Source organism: Clarias gariepinus, chromosome 12 (assembly GCF_024256425.1).
Source record: "Clarias gariepinus isolate MV-2021 ecotype Netherlands chromosome 12, CGAR_prim_01v2, whole genome shotgun sequence".
Taxonomy (NCBI): domain Eukaryota; kingdom Metazoa; phylum Chordata; class Actinopteri; order Siluriformes; family Clariidae; genus Clarias; species Clarias gariepinus.
The window spans coordinates 796,669-812,900 of record NC_071111.1 but is presented as its reverse complement, the minus strand read 5'-3'; the positions used below and the strand labels follow the sequence as shown (position 1 = coordinate 812,900).

Below are 16,232 nucleotides of genomic sequence, written 5' to 3'. Positions count from 1 at the left end.
CACAGCATGAAACCTAGACGTATATATTGCTTGCATATTGTTTACAAAGACAAGATATTCAGATGAATTGTCAGAAATGTGTTGTAAAAGGAAAGCTGGAAACATTTGGTTCAGTAATAATGGAGCTGATTTAACTCTCCCTAATCTATTTGCTAATAACAAGGTGAGAAAATGAACATGGTTCAGAATGCATGAAATTATTGGAAGTAGAATCAAATCATTGTTTGTGTTTATAAAAGCTGAAATGTAATTTCCTGAGAAAAGGCCTTTGGGGGCGTGTCTTAGTCACATGGTCCCTGTCTTTCTGAGATTTCTCCTCCATCTCATCATATTCTGTAAAATAAACACATTTCCCTCTTTAATATCTCCTTTGTATTGGATTAATAGTCATTGTTTTGTAAAACCTTCAAATACAGTAAATGATGCACTATGTAGGATTTCTTTGATCTTTAAACAATAAATGAAGAGAATAGAGGACATTTATCAGATGAGTTTTCTTAATATTAACACAGGCCATGTGTATGAGATGTGATAGAGATGTCCATCAAATTTCACATCATTTTACAAACTGATTCAACTGTAGAAATGCTACAAAACAATAATACATTTTATATAGTATTACATTTCTATTTTCCTGTTAAATGTTTGGAATAAATAGATTCCAGTCCTTACAAGATTGTGTTTATAAAAATGTGGAAGTAAAAGAGCCATAAATATACAGGTCTTATCTAAAGTGTGTAATAAATCTGGCTGCACTTGTTAAATGACAGAACAGAGATTTGTTCTAAAAACAGTCAGCTGATGTTTATATTATATATCACAGGTAATATTTACAGTAGGTCTTATCTAAACTCTTTAATAAATGCACTTGTTAAATGACAGAACAGAGAGAACATTTGTTCTAAAAACTCTTCTGAAAGTTGATATTTATTATATACCATATATAATCTAATCATATATAATCTAATCTTTGACTTTGCTGCCTGTGCACTTATGTACATTACAGAATAAACAAGAAGTCACTCACCTTCTGTCTCTCCTCCATCCTGTTCCTCAGTGATGACATCATCATAATCTTCTGGATTGTCTAATCAACAAATAAATGAAGAAATAATAAACCAGTGTGTGTGTGTGTGTGTGTGTGTGTGTGTGTGTGTGTTGCTCTTATAGTAAAATACTGAGTTACAGGGCCATGTGTTTGAAGCAGAGTTACAAGTCCATCATTTTCCCATAACAGTTGAACAGAATTTAACTGCTCTTGCAGAGATGCAGTACAAGTAAATAAATAAATAACATAATTTCCTGACTTGTTATTGTGTGTGGCACTACTGGCACTGTGATTTGTTGTGTGCTCATTTTGTTCCTTGATTAAATAATTTTCTACACAACATGGAAAGTTGAGTTGCTATGCTGCAGTAGGAGCTGGCGGATGCTCGCTCTCCGCTGTCAGTGTGGTGTGTGGAGCGTTTAGTGTGTTAAGTCATCTTAACACACTAAATCTCTCAAAATCATCATGACTTTTCCCAAACTTTAACATTTTTCATGTTCCAGGTCTGGAGCTCCACAATGGTGAGAATTTCAGAGGGTGTGAAATGTAGATTATTAGATACTACAAGCCATTACATATTTTTTAAGCTCACACAGCTAAATGAAACGAGTCAGTGAGCCCTAGTTTCCCCTGTGTGTCTCGAATGTCCTGTGTGTCTGAATTAATCTACATGATAAAGAGATCTAAAAATATCTATTGCATTCCATAAAATGGTACTTGTGAATCTCCTAACCATGTACTTTGTCACGTACAGGATTTACAGACATTGGGACTTTGGGAGAAGCCAAACTCAGTTCCCCCTAATCCCAGCCCTGTAAATCAGCACATCCCCATGGTTCTTATTACTTTTACAGCAACATTTATTAAAGAATCAGTGCAGTTTTTAATCCATTTTTATTTAAAGGTGATGTAGGGCAGAAACACACTTCCTGTTTTTAGTTGCATCATTGCAACTGGAAGCTGTCATTCGATCACTAGCAACTCTTTTCATTTTATGAAGTCAGACTTCATCTGTTTCAAATACAAACACCATACAAGTCTCTCGCAATGAGCTGTTACTATAGAAACCATAATGTAGTGGAACGAGTGCATTAATATAAACCTGTGATTTACAGCTGCAGTATGTCAGAGCTGCTGTTATAGAAAATTAATCAACATCAATCAGAATGCAGAATTCAGCAGCACATTGTTTAAAGTTTATTATAGAAATGTTTAAGGTTTTTTTTTTTTAATAACAGAGAAACTCCCTGACCTGTGGTGATGTTTGTGTTTGTTTCAGCCGTAACTGCATCATCATAGTTCTCGGACACGTCCTCTGTCAGAATGTAGAGATAAAAGCTATTAAATCCACATGAATGTCATTAATGATCATTTGGATGCTTGTGGATGCAACACTGTCACATTATTATCATACCTGTCAGTATAACTGACTTCTGATCAGCTGTAATGGCCTCATCATAATTCTCAGCTTCATCCTCTACACCAAAACACAGAGATTTAAAGTTTACTGAAGTGGCAGTTTGTACACTGTGGATTTGTGTGTGTGTGTGTGTGTGTGCTCTCTAAAACAAATCCCAAAACAGAAGCACACCCTCCACGTTATCAGCGATGGGTCCAGCAGTGACGGCATCATCGTAGTCCTCTGGTGGCTCAACTCTTCCTGTATCACCTAAATGAAATAAAAGCAGAGGCTCTGTACAAACAGCTCCATCACATTCTGACCTCATGGTTTAATGTCAAGTCACTCAATTTATCTGATCAGTTAACAACTGCACCCACTTATGAAGTCACTGGTGTCGATGACATCATCATAATACTCAGCCTTTTCTCCAATCCCAGACTTTACTGGAAAAAGAAGAGTTTGTGTGTTTGGGCTTTTAAACACATTTATACTCAATAAAATCCTCATCCAAAGAAGCTTTGATAAATGTGATAAGAGGGATTTCAGAAGCTTAAAGTAAGATAAGGTTGATTGTGAGATCTCATGTGTCAGCATTAAAACACTGGAGTTACTGTAATTCTTCTATACAATACATCATAATCACGTCTCAGAAAGGACACATTTAGTCATTTCTCATCTTTAATTGCAATTCGAATATCTTTCAGTTAATGGAGTCAGACAAACTCACACTCTGGCCTTTTTTACCTGAGAGAAGCTCATCATCCACATGCTCATACCCAGAATGCTGTTCTTCAGAGAGGAGACTTCCTGTTAGAGGAGAGCAGGACAGGCATCAGACACACACACACACACACACACACACATCGCAATCAAAGAAGAGAGGAGGGGGTGCACATGTGCAGGAAAGCATGTTCATGTATGTGCGCTTGCGCGCACGCACACACACACACACACACACACAGTTTGTTTATATACTGTTCATGCTTAACTTTGGGAGTACCACAGACAGGTAAACAGTTAAAACATGGCGTTTACTGGGGTTAATGAGGATACAAATAGTAACTTCTTTTTCATATATGATAGCAGACACTGAACATTATTCTGTTAGGTTTTTATCTCATCTTTTAGCCCTGTACCAGCTGAAAGACCGTGCTGATCAGTCTGTAGACATGTTCTAGTTTAAGGACAAACATAAAATAAGCTTCTATTTCAAGATACAGTACACTTTTTCATTCAACTGACAACATTTTGTTTAAAAGTTTAGTTTTGACAATAAACTCTTCTGTGCTCTTGTTGTGTATTCTATTGTCAGTAAAAGAAAAATTACAGTGAGTGACCCCTTAAATATACAGTGGTGTGAAAAACTATTTGCCCCCTTCCTGATTTCTTATTCTTTTGCATGTTTGTCACACTTAAATGTTTCTGCTCATTAAAAACCGTTAACTATTAGTCAAAGATAACATAATTGAACACAAAATGCAGTTTTTAAATGAAGGTTTACGTTATTAAGGGAGGAAAAAAACTCCAAATCTACATGGCCCTGTGTGAAAAAGTGATTGCCCCCCTTGTTAAAAAATAACTTAACTGTGGTTTATCACACCTGAGTTCAATTTCTGTAGTCACACCCAGGCCTGATTACTGCCACACCTGTTTCAATCAAGAAATCACTTAAATAGGAGCTACCTGACACAGAGAAGTAGACCAAAAGCACCTCAAAAGCTAGACATCATGCCAAGATCCAAAGAAATTCAGGAACAAATGAGAACAAAAGTAATTGAGATCTATCAGTCTGGTAAAGGTTATAAAGCCATTTCTAAAGCTTTGGGACTCCAGCGAACCACAGTGAGAGCCATTATCCACAAATGGCAAAAACATGGAACAGTGGTGAACCTTCCCAGGAGTGGCCGGCCGACCAAAATTACCCCAAGAGCGCAGAGACAACTCATCCGAGAGGCCACAAAAGACCCCAGGACAACATCTAAAGAACTGCAGGCCTCACTTGCCTCAATTAAGGTCAGTGTTCACGACTCCACCATTAGAAAGAGACTGGGCAAAAACGGCCTGCATGGCAGATTTCCAAGGCGCAAACCACTTTTAAGCAAAAAGAACATTACGGCTCGTTTCAATTTTGCTAAAAACCATCTCAATGATTGCCAAGACTTTTGGGAAGATACCTTGTGGACCGACGAGACAAAAGTTAAACTTTTTGGAAGGTGCGTGTCCCGTTACTTCTGGCGTAAAAGTAACACAGCATTTCAGAAAAAGAACATCATACCAACAGTAAAATATGGTGGTGGTAGTGTGATGGTCTGGGGTTGTTTTGTTGCTTCAGGACCTGGAAGGCTTGCTGTGATAGATGGAACCATGAATTCTACTGTCTACCAAAAAATCCTGAAGGAGAATGTCCGGCCATCTGTTCCTCAACTCAAGCTGAAGCGATCTTGGGTGCTGCAGCAGGACAATGACCCAAAACACACCAGCAAATCCACCTCTGAATTGCTGAAGAAAAACAAAATGAAGACTTTGGAGTGGCCTAGTCAAAGTCCTGACCTGAATCCTATTGAGATGTTGTGGCATGACCTTAAAAAGGCGGTTCATGCTAGAAAACCCTCAAATTAAGCTGAATTACAACAATTCTGCAAAGATGAGTGGGCCAAAATTCCTCCAGAGCTCTGTAAAAGACTCGTTGCAAGTTATCGCAAACGCTTAATTGCAGTTATTGCTGCTAAGGGTGGCCCAACCAGTTATTAGGTTCAGGGGGCAATTACTTTTTCACACAGGGCCATGTAGGTTTGGATTTTTTTTTCTCCCTAAATAATAAAAACATCATTTAAAAACTGCATTTTGTGTTTACTTGTGTTATCTTTGACTAATAGTTAAATGTGTTTGATGATCAGAAACCTTTTGTGTGACAAACATTTAAAAGAATAAGAAATCAGGAAGGGGGCAAATAGTTTTTCACACCACTGTATGTGATAAATAAGTGGTTAAACCTCTCATTAAACCAGGTATTGAACTGATACCATTGACTAATGTTAGGTCTAAAGGGAAGCCAGCTCATCACTGTCTTCCTGTTGTTTCAAAATCAAAGGTTTAAGCAATCAGATGAGACTATCTTCAGACTGCTGACAAAGTGTAATTCCCCAACACTATACCAAGGGAAAGCCAGATGCTCTTTGAGTTCACACCACTAATCATACTTGCATGTTAAACATTCACTATTCACCATTAGTATTTGTTATTTTTTTTACATTCATATCGCTGTTAGCAGTAATGGGGGATGGAAAAAAAAACACGCGAGCAGCAACTGACCATTAAACCTGATGTTGTCTGGTTACGGATTTGGATAGAAAGTTCCATAAATAAATTTTAAAAAATGCAAAAATTAAATACCTGTGTAAAAGCTGTGTGTGCGTGTGTGCGTGTGTGCGTGTGTGTCTGTAGAAGCAATTTATATAACAGGCAACAGTTTTGTATAAAATTATTCCAAAAATACATCTGGTTACATTTCCTTGGATGTTAAAGTGGCAACATTTGATGTGACACATACTGTACTTTTCCATCCTTGGATCAATTTTGATCTGTCCTGATTACTGCAGCCTAGTAACATTCCACAAGAGCTGCGGTTTTGGAGTTGCTCTGACCCAGCTGTCCAGCCATTACAATTTGGCCCTTTTACATTTTTAATATCACTTTTCAATAGAAAAGAGATATTAGAAATGTAAAAGGCTAAATGTGGGTGGCTCACTAATGCACATGGGGAGACAAGGCTGGCCTGTGTAGTCTGACCTAATAAAAGACAATAATGTAAATCAAAATAATGAAAAGGTTAATGCTGGTTGTAATAGAAAAAAATCTGAATGCACGGATCACTGTTATCAGTGGAACCTATTTAAGCATTGACTGTATTAGGCAGGTGGTCATAAAGTTTTGACTGATCATTTTATATATAAAATGATTTGTGTGTGTGGATCAGTGTGTAACATATTACAAAGTAACGCGTTAGCCTTTTTTTATGTAATAAGTAATCTAACGCATTAGGTCAATCTTTTAAAATGTAATTTATTTAGTTATATTTTCAAAAATATAATGTCATTCAGGCAATTTATGTAATCTGTAAGCAGTTATTCTGTTAGTGTGTGTGTGTAAAAGTCGTCCTACAAACCCCGTCCCTGATAACCCGGCCCCTCTGTAATTCCTGCTGTTAGGAGATGGAAACGTAATCACAGCGCAAAACTCATGGTAAATCATGATGAACCGTACTTACGGCCACCGCACAAAACCGCGTCGGTGAGATAGGGGTATTAGTAGTTAACAGATTATGGGCCAAACGTGTCTGAGTGATGATGGTAGAATAATTATAACGGTCTTGACTAAAACAACATGCATGAGGAATCACAAAGGAGTTTTCATTTTCTGCAGTGGAAAAGTACTCGAACTAGTTACTTTTATCAGAAAGTAATGGTGTAATGTAACTGATTACTATTTAATGACATTATATATATATATATATATATATACACACACACACACACACACACACACACCAGGAGTGAGGAAGCGAGCTGGAGGATGCACCTGCACAGGAAATTGTGCGTGTGTACACACACACACACACACACACACACACACACACACACACTTAAAGAGTTAATAAATGTTTATCAGCAGAATTCTGTCTCTACACCACAGGTATTCTAACTGCATATTTCCTCTCAAACACGTTCCACTTATTAATTCACTACTTAATTATTTATTTGTTTTTACTGGATTTTGGGTGAAATCTTGCTTTAATCACTGAGTTTGCATTGAGGGGTGTATTTAGTATTGAGTGATTTGACCATTTGCATGCAGTGAATTTCAGCTCCAAGTTTAAATGGAATACAATAATGGCGCTTTTCCACTGCATAGTACGGCACGGTTCAGTACAGCTTACTTTTGGGGGGTTTTCCACTGGGAACAGTACCTGGTGCCTGGTCCTTTTTTTAGTACCACCTCAGCCGAGGTTCCAAGCGCGCCAAACCGTTACCAAAACGTGACGTGTAAACTCTGCTGGTCACTGATTGGCCGGCATTACTGCGTCACTGAACTTGCGACACGAGACACAACAGACCCGCTAGTATTATTAGCGCAGCCAGCAAAGGATCGGACGCACCTTTTTGTACTGTATTAACTAAAAAAATGGCTGTTTCATGGTCTATTGAGGAAGTACAGACATTCCTCTCGTTGGTAGCCGAAGAGCGGATCCAGCGAGAGCTTAATGGGGCGACGTGGAATGAAAAAAATTTTTTAGGAGGCCGCTAAGCTCTTGGCCGCACATGGCTACCATCGGACTTACAAACAGTGTAGGCACAAGTTAAAAAAAATGAAGAGCGACTACAGAAGTATAAAGGACCACAACAGCCGGAGTGGTTTAAACAGGCGGTCGTGGAAGTGGTTCGACCAAATGGACGCAATCTACGGAGGCAGACCAACGAGCAATGGAAGGGAGGGTGCCCTGGACTCGGCCACGCCATTGTTGTTGGAGAACACGATCGAGGATGGTACGTTGTGTTTTTATAACGCTTGAAATCCTAACTTTACTGGTTTTATTGACCGTCGATTCTTATTTTATATCGCAATTTGACTGTAAAATCATGGCCTAATGAAGCACGAACTCCTAGTAGCTAACATGTATCAGTGGTAGTGCTATTGTTCATGATGTTCATGGTTTTTTTGTTGTTGTTGTGTTGCAGTAATTTGTGCATTCCCAACTGATTAGACAAACTTTGCGTTTCAGACTCATTGTCCACGATCGATTCACTTGCACTTTCTACATGCAACGACGATGACTCCTCTTCCCAAGCGGTGCTAGCAGCGTCTCCACCACGCCCGCCAACACCATCACCCTCCAGCTGCACGACGGCACCGTAGCGTGTGTTAACGGGTACAATACTCATTTGATACTTCATATATCATAATATGTACAAATAGGATATCACAATATAGGATATATATCCTTATAAGCCGTGTCTCATGAATTACTGTTGCTTACCATAAATAGTATAATACCATAAATAATAATACTATACAATACCATAGATACTGTAAATGTAATTGAGTAAAATCAAATGAATTTCAAAAATAATTTCTCCCATTTTCACTCTAATTTTCTACGCTTTGGTCCAGGCAAGAGGAAACAGAGCCTGCACCATCAGGAACATCTTGCTGCATTAAGAGAGATGCAGGTGGCAGACATTGAGCAGCAGGAGCTGAACCGTGCCCAGAGGGAGCGCCACTTGCAGATGGCACTGGAAGAGGCCAAACAAGCGAGGGAGCAGGAAGCAGCCTTGAGGGCAGAGGAACACTCTCAGACGGCTGCTTTCAATCAAGCATTCCTCAATGTTATGGGGATGCTTGTCCAGGCAATGAGTGGCCGAGGGAATAGAGCTCTCTTGCTGACTATTGCCATAGGTGTTTGTTTTTGTGTTTGTTTTTTGATAATGTTTGCACTACATGTCTGCACACTGTTAACAGTTTCTTCTGTTAACGTTAAAATTTATTTTGTTCTACTTGTCTGTTGTATGTCCGTTGTGCACTACGTACATGTGCACACTGTTTAAAGTTTACAAGTTTCAAGTTTCAAGTTTCAAGTTTATTTTGTCACATGCACAATCATACAAAGTACAATATGCAGCGAAATTATTTTGCGACCACAGAGTCGCGACGTCAGCCACCTAGGGCGCCATCATAGAAAATAAGGAATAAGATACATTAGGATAACGAGGGTAAAAAATCCCCTCCCAGACTGTCCTTCGAAAAGGGCAGTGTGCGATCAGGGGTACAAAATAATACCTCAGCAACAAGCACAGAAAAACATGTAATCACAAGACATAAACATTGCAACGATGAGGGTACAGGGGATAGGAAATGTCCAATGTAGGCAAACAGCTCCAGTCCCTGCAGCTAAAGAGCGCTGGTCCCGATTCCGCCTACCCACACTGAAGGGAATAAGCACACGAAGGCGTTGGATATGGGGAAGGTAGAGTGTCTATCTGTAGCTGTTATGTGAGTGCGTGAGTGCGTGCGTGTCAGTTGTAAGCCTGTAACATCCCATAATAGTCTGCGCCAGGTGTCCTTGAAGGGGGAAGGAGTAGGATTCCAGAGCGTCTCGTTATCTTGGTCTTCTACAGTTTATATTTTCACTATTTATATTTTTACTTTTTGCACTTTGTAGATTTTTTGTGTTTTCTGGTCATATTTTTACCTGTAAAATTGTGTTGTGCTTCAATAAAAACAATCTGATCAAATACGTGTAGCCCAAGACTATATTAAAGGTTTTTTATTGTATGAGCAGGTAAAGTACCTCCTGATAAAGACAAATGGTTAATGCCGCCACAATACAAACCAAAAAAAAAAAAAAAGAAATACATTGTAAAGTTTAAAATGGTGTTTAAAAATTTATTGATAATACACTTTACAGAACATGCTACGTGAATAGTTAGCTACTCAAGTAACGCATCAGACCTGCACGGACATCCCTGCCCCTTCTCCTCTACAGCCTGTGGCACTGCCACCACAGTCTCTGCTGCTGGGGGTAAATCCCAAGCATTCTCATAGGCCTCACCATGACTCTCACAAAGGTTGTGTAGAGCACAACATGTCAGCACCATGGACTACACAAGGTTGACATCATAGACATTTCTTCTCATAATGCATCGCCATCTTCCTTTTAATCGGCCGAAGGCATTTTCAACAACTACGCGTGCTCTGCAGATTTTCACCTGTTCTCAATGTAGGCAGCACTTTCTTTAAACTTTTCCTGATCTGGATAACGAATTAGCTCTGGGACCAACAGGGTTTCTGCTGCTGCACAGAACTCCTGAACACACCGACACACAGTTGTTATGCTTACACCAAAAAGATGTCCAACACTTCTGTACTCAGCACCTGTTGCAAGCTTCCACAGTGCGATGGCTATTCTTTTCTTTAAAGGTACACACACATGGAAGTTTGTGTCCCGTCGCTCCATCGCTGGACGCAGTTTGTTGCATAAGTGGATGAATGTTTCTTCAGACATTCTAAAGTTCTCCAGCCACTGAGTGCTTGTAAAACCGGAAACAATTACATCCCACCACTCTGAAGCACGGTTAAATGTCCAAACAGATGGTCTGTTGCGGCGACTTTTTTGCAAAATGTGGAAGATCTGTAATATACAGAATCTGCATTTTAATGTTACACTGGCAGTTAAGTTTATTATATGCTTAGCAACAGTGATAAAAGTTAGCTAGTGATGTGCTTTTTTTAGATGCTAACCCTTGCGCGTCGTCGAGCTAACAAGTTGTCGGTGTCTTCGTGTTGTTGTAAAAGTTCCCAAACTCTCTTGTTTTTTTTAGCTGTGTTTTCTTTGGCTGCCATCAGCCTCTTTTGAAACAAACTCCTTCGTCTTGCTGTTAAAAACATCCACATGCCGAGAATGAAGAACACCATTCCGTCGATATGCTCCATTGTTGTGTGTTTGTTGTGGCATGTTTAGATGATGTCACGGCAGTAGAGGCGGCGCAACTATGACGACACGTGAATAATCACGGCCACTCTAAAGCAGTACTAAACTGCAGTGGAAACGCAAACTGAGTCGAACTGAGCCGTGCGGTGTCGTGCCGAACCGAGTCGTACCACGCAGTGGAAAAGCGCCAAAAGTGTGATGTAGAACAGTCCACATATCACTCACCTCTTTGAGTGGAGCTCGTGATTCTTCTAGTGATGGATCTGTGGTTGATCTCCTCATAGATTGCCTCAGGCTGAGTCTTACGCCTCATCTTAGAGACAACTGGGAGTGCAGAATAATAATAATAATAATAATAATAATAATAACTGGTGTTGTAGAGAAAATAAACTGTGTGAATGTGTGGTACCTCTCCTGAGCACTCTGTTTTGGTAAAACAGTACCACCAGGAGCACTAAGGCCAGGAAGAGCAGCGTTCCCAACACAAAGAGAACCAGTGGAGAAGTGGGTGGAGCTACAGCTGGTGGAGGGTTTGGAGCGGCTCTTCCTGAAGTCAAAAACACAGAAGAGGATCTTAATTCGAAAAAAATAGTGAACAGTTTCAAATATTGATTTGTAACAAATATACATACCTGATGTGGTGGTGCTGGTGGTGGTGGTGGGTGTAGTAGTGGACGCTGTGGATATGTCTGTATTTGCAGGAAAAAACTAATGCATTAAAGATAAACTCTCACTATATCAGGTTTCTGACATGCTGAGCTTTCAAGCTAACATCAAGATAACATCTTAAATTATAAACAAAAGTTATCAAGTCTTAAAAAAAGTCAGAAAAGTGTAGTAAGTGGAGAGAGAAAGCTGAAAAGTTAGCACACCCCTCTGACCTGCACAGGTGACTCCAGCATGAGAGCAGTCAGTGTGTTTCTTCAGGGAATGATGACAGTCCCACAGGTGAATCTCATCCCCTCGACACTTCACTCTGTTCAGCCAGATAGTCCCTTCACCAGGACCAAAGCTAACATTCCTATCAGCACTCAGCGCCGAACCACAGCCCAGCTGTCTGCACACCACCTGAGCGTTCCTGATGTTCCACTGATCATCACAAACGGAGCCCCACGTAGCATTATGATACACCTCCAACCTCCCAGAGCAGCTTCCCTTTCCTCCACTCAGCCTCAGAGACCAGTGCTCTACATCACACACATCACACATGAGAAAACACACCAACGCTGAAGAACAGCTCCAGTCGAACACTGAGCTACAACACTATGATACATCAAGAAATTAACATCATATATTAAAACCATCTCAATCCTGAAGAATCCTGGGTTACGATTCAGTAACTATAAAAGTATAATCTATGGCCTGTGATCCTTTAATAATAAAAAAAATACAATTATTTGTATATTTATTTGCTTTGTTGTTAACACTCCAGCACTTTTTCCTTAAGTCCTGGTTGGTTTGTAACTCTCTTCTTAAAACCCAATTAATGTAAGAAAAGTAAGTGTCCTTACTTGAGCAATGTTTCTGAAGGTGAAACGAAGAGCATGTCCCATGAGTATGTTGAAACATTCCATCTTCTGCAGTAACAAAAATTATGAAACTGACTTTTTACTCATTCTTATTTCATAGCTGGAGTATATATGCAAATTCTACAGAAATGTAATATGCGTTCAGAAAGTCTCTCAGCCACGGCCACATAGAGAAGTAGTAGTACACTATGTTGTCAAGTCAAGTCAAGTAGGCTTTTATTTATGGATGCCCCGTGTGTCTCTTTGGGATGCGTCTGGTGTCTGGGGATGGTTCTCTCTACCTAGAAGATGGTTCTGGCCTTGACTGGTGTTGGCAACTGTTTCTCTGGGGACTTGACAGTTCGATAGTTCAGGACTGGAACTTCCTACAAGTCTACCTGGGTCTTCAATAACTACCTGGACTCCATATTAACATCAATTAACATCAGCTATTATAGCTGAACTGCCTCCCACCCTACACACTGTATAAATGCAGATCATTTACTGCTTTCTGTTTCACCCAAATGAGGATGGGTTCCCTGTTAAGTCTGGTCTAGTCTTGCTAAAAGCGCTATACAAATAAAATTGAATTGAATTGAATTAAATTATTGTAATTTCAAACATATAAAGTTTAGTACACAGTGAGACGAAATAACGTTCCTCCAGGACCAAGGTGTTACATAAAACATAAATTAACAAATTAAAATAACAAAACTAAATAGCTAAGAAACCTAATTAGCTGACCAGCTTAGACAAGACAGATTGAACTTTTTTTAATTAATTATCCTATACAAAATAGACAACATAAAGTGCATGTGCAAATGTGCAAACAAGAGCGACAAAGTGACAACATAACAACGTGACACATTTCAGTACTTCGTGGTGAAGTATTAAAATGTAACACACTCCTGTTTAGAGCCGGAAGTCTGTTGTATGTATCTAAAGCGTTCTTTGCTTACCGCCAGATGTTTATCAGTCATTACCTTCAAAGAATGTGTTTTTTTAATGGCGCACATTTTTTAAAGCTAGTAAAAAATACACAAATTTAGTCCATGAAAATTTTTTAGCAGGTTTTCCAGAGACAAAAATACCACATTATGATGCTGTGCTGGGTTAAAAAAACAAATACTGTAGATGAGTGAGAATAATAATGAGTTTCGGTAAATAAATATTTTACCATAACTTACTCTACACTGCCACTGCAGAGGGACTTTTTGAATTCATGTTATAAAACTAGTAGAGAGAGAATCCTCCTACCTGTGCAAGTAATATGAGCCACCTCATCACGATTATCACAACTGTTCTGCCCCCAGGGTAAAGATGGACACTTCAAAAGATAGGAGTCGTGTTTCCTACATTTCACATGATCCAGCCAGTTAGGAGCAGAGTCCACTCTCGCTCCTTCTGAGTCCAAATATTTGAGTCTTCCACAGTTCAGCTCTCGACACACCACATTTACTGTCTCATCATCCATCTGATTGTGACACACATTACCCCATGTTCCATTGTAGAATACTTCCAGATTCCCATTACAGCCTTCCGTGAGTCGCATCTCTTTAAACTCTGGTAGAAGTAGGATGCATTTTACTTTATTTGAAAATATCTGGGTGTTGATGTAGCAAAAAAACACTTTTTTGAGTAGACAAGATTGATTAGATTTATAAACAGGTCTTTGCTATTATGATGAGTTTTGGGAACCTTGTAACACTGTACAGTACATCACACTGTACCTGAGCACATGACTCCTACGTCCTCGTGATGTCCACATTCCCCCTCTTCACACAGCTGAAATCTGCAGTTCCACAGGGATGTCTCATTTCCCTTACACTCCATCTCATTCAGCCATATGGACCCAGTTCCAGGACCAAACCAGGCTGGTATGGGGGTATTGAGGGCCACTCCACACTGTAGCTGTCTGCACACCACCTGTGCATCCTTAATATCCCACGAGTCATCACACACTGTCCCCCATGAGCCACTGTGCAAAACCTCCAGCCTTCCTGCACAGTCCCCCCCAGAACCAACCAACCTTATGGACCTGGGGGCTAGGGTAATGATTTTTTTTTCCAATATAGAGCAGCCGAAAGACCAAAGACAACAACATTGTATTTTTTTCTATGTAATAAGAATTATTTAATTGTGTTTATTCCTGTTTTTGATAGTTGTGCTGGGTACCTGAGCAGGTGATGTACAGCTGTTCCCCAGAGCTGCAGTTGACAGGTTGTGCACCGCTGCAGTTCCCTAGATGAGCTTCACTACCAGAGCATCTAAATCCTGTTACACACATGTTTTTGTGTTCAGTGGTGGATGGAGAGGAGCGGTAGTTCAGCACGGAGCCACAACCCAGCTGTCTGCAGAGCACAGACACCTCAGACAGACTCCACAAGTCCAGCAGAACTCTCCTCCAGTCCTGCCTGAAGTAAATCTCCACCTCCCCCTGACACTCGCTCCCTCCAGACAATTGCACTCGACCCTCATGAAATGCCACAGATGATCCTGAAGCAGTGGAACATCATTTAAATATTCTAATAAACAGAGTTTATTCACTAACATGGTGTAGGTGGGGTTTATATCTCACCATTACAGATGACTCCAGCATCATGTTTATGAGAGCATGAAGCTCGACTCCATGATGAGATGTCACACTGTGATAGGTGTGTCTCATTCCCTTGACAATCAAACACATCGGCCCAGATGTGGCCTTTCCCCTCCCCAAACCAGTCCATCCCCACCACATCCACAGCACTCCCACAATTCAGCTGTGCACAAAGAACATCTGCAGCTCTCATATCCCAGTTAATAGTGCAAACTGTGCCCCAGTCACTGAGATACTGGAGCTCTACTCGACCAGAACAGGAGTCCAGTCCATTCACCAGCTGTGCCTTTGTGTGTGCTGGACAAACAGCCAAGGACTCAGTGAAAGAGGAACATTAAAAAGGGCACCTTAAAGTTTGATTAACATGTATGTATTCTATTTAAACAGAAGTTTAATTATGATACTTTACCAGAACATATTAATCCTACATCGTTGTCATGGGAGCAGTCTGAGTGTTGAGATGATGTTGGACAGAAGGCAATCTCAGATTCATTTCCTCTACACTGAAGCACCTCAGTCCACACCTGACCTTTTCCTCGGCCAAAAGCAGCTGATCCCAGCATTTCCACAGGAATCCCACAGCCCAGTTCTCGACACACAACTTCTGCATCCTGCTGGTCAAAGTCAGCATCACACACTGTGGACCAGGAATGTCCATGAAACACCTCCACTCTCCCAGAGCACAGATGATGACCAGCTCTGAGTCTCGACATTCTATGGCCTGAGTGAATAAATTGAAATAATCAATATCATTTTGAGTTTATTTATTTGAATTAGCCCTATCAACCATGCTAATATTTCAACCAATTGAAATGTTATTTTGTTTCTAAATTCAGTTGTTTACCTGAACAAACAACCCCGGCATCATCCCCATGATCGCAGTAATGTCCATCTTGTGAGCTACAATTATTCAGTGTCAATTCGGATCCTTTACAATACAAATCATATATCCATATTTCTCCTGATCCTTCTCCAAACTCTGCCCAATAATGCACATTTACAGGCTCCCCACAATGTAGCTCTCTACACACCACTGCTGCATCTTTCATATCCCAGGCAGTTCCACACACTGTTCCCCACTGTCCATCATGAAGAACTTCCACTCTTCCAGCACAGTGACTTCCACCATTCATGACCCTCACACTCTCTGAAAGAGAGAGAGAGAGAGAGAGAGAGAGAGAGATGTGCAGAAT

General features: G+C 40.2%; 1 pseudogene; it reads right to left on the bottom strand.

Moving 5' to 3' along the window:
* Positions 1-217: 217 nt before the first annotated feature.
* Positions 218-16,232, bottom strand: part of LOC128534658 (scavenger receptor cysteine-rich type 1 protein M130-like) — a 30,125-nt pseudogene continuing 14,110 nt past the window's right edge.